The 768-nt window shown below is 54.6% G+C and overlaps 1 pseudogene; it reads right to left on the reverse strand.

Moving 5' to 3' along the window:
- Positions 1 to 133: 133 nt before the first annotated feature.
- On the reverse strand, positions 134 to 704 carry LOC106512571 (noelin pseudogene; annotated as a pseudogene).
- Between the last annotated feature and the right edge of the window lie 64 nt (positions 705 to 768).

The raw sequence follows: 768 nt of genomic DNA on the forward strand, positions 1-768 counted from the left end.
CCCCCCACACTGCTGGGTCTGTCAAACACAATGTATTCACATTGTGAGTGGTTCTGATTAGGGGTAATTCAGCTCCCAGGCAGACCTATCTGGACCTGATAGGAGGTGGAAAATGGCGTTAAACAGAACCTACTTGGATGAGTTCTGAGCCCATGAAGATGAGGAGAACCAGCGTGAGGAGCTTCCTCGCAGGCTGCATCTCTTCCCTCCGGTGTGAGAGGAGCAGCGGTCTCACATGCAGATCCGGTTCCGTCCAATCCCCCCTGCCCCCTCACAGGTTCGGCAGTCCCGTTTTTTCCTCTCTCTCTCTCGGTTCTCTGTTTCCGCGCTGCGACGCGCTCCGCTCGGATCGGCTCTGTCGGGTTCGGTTCTTGCTGTTGAGGTGGTAGGTAGTTTACGGTCCCTCGGCAGCCCCCCGGGAGCAGAGATCGGAGGTCTCGCTTCACGGATTCATTTCATCTGTAGAGCCTCTTCCCCGTCCGGACCCGCTCAGATCAATCCGAACATCGGGACTGGACTGGTTCTGGTAAACCGGGTCTCGGATCCTGCTGAAAGTTTCCCTCCCGCCTCAGCTGCCGTTTCTGGTCTCAGAGGGAAAAACCGGAGAAAGACGGCGCTGTCCGCGGTGCTGAAGCGGAAGTTACATCTGAGAGGGAGCGAGATTTAAACTGAGCTGTGCTGCCAGAGAAAACGCCTCACAGATTCATATTTACACAACAATCACACAACCTCACAAAGAGACAAACGACAGAATTGTGATTTTGATAC

The sequence above is a fragment of the Austrofundulus limnaeus genome, unplaced genomic scaffold (assembly GCF_001266775.1).
Source record: "Austrofundulus limnaeus strain Quisiro unplaced genomic scaffold, Austrofundulus_limnaeus-1.0 Scaffold8252, whole genome shotgun sequence".
Taxonomy (NCBI): Eukaryota; Metazoa; Chordata; class Actinopteri; order Cyprinodontiformes; family Rivulidae; genus Austrofundulus; species Austrofundulus limnaeus.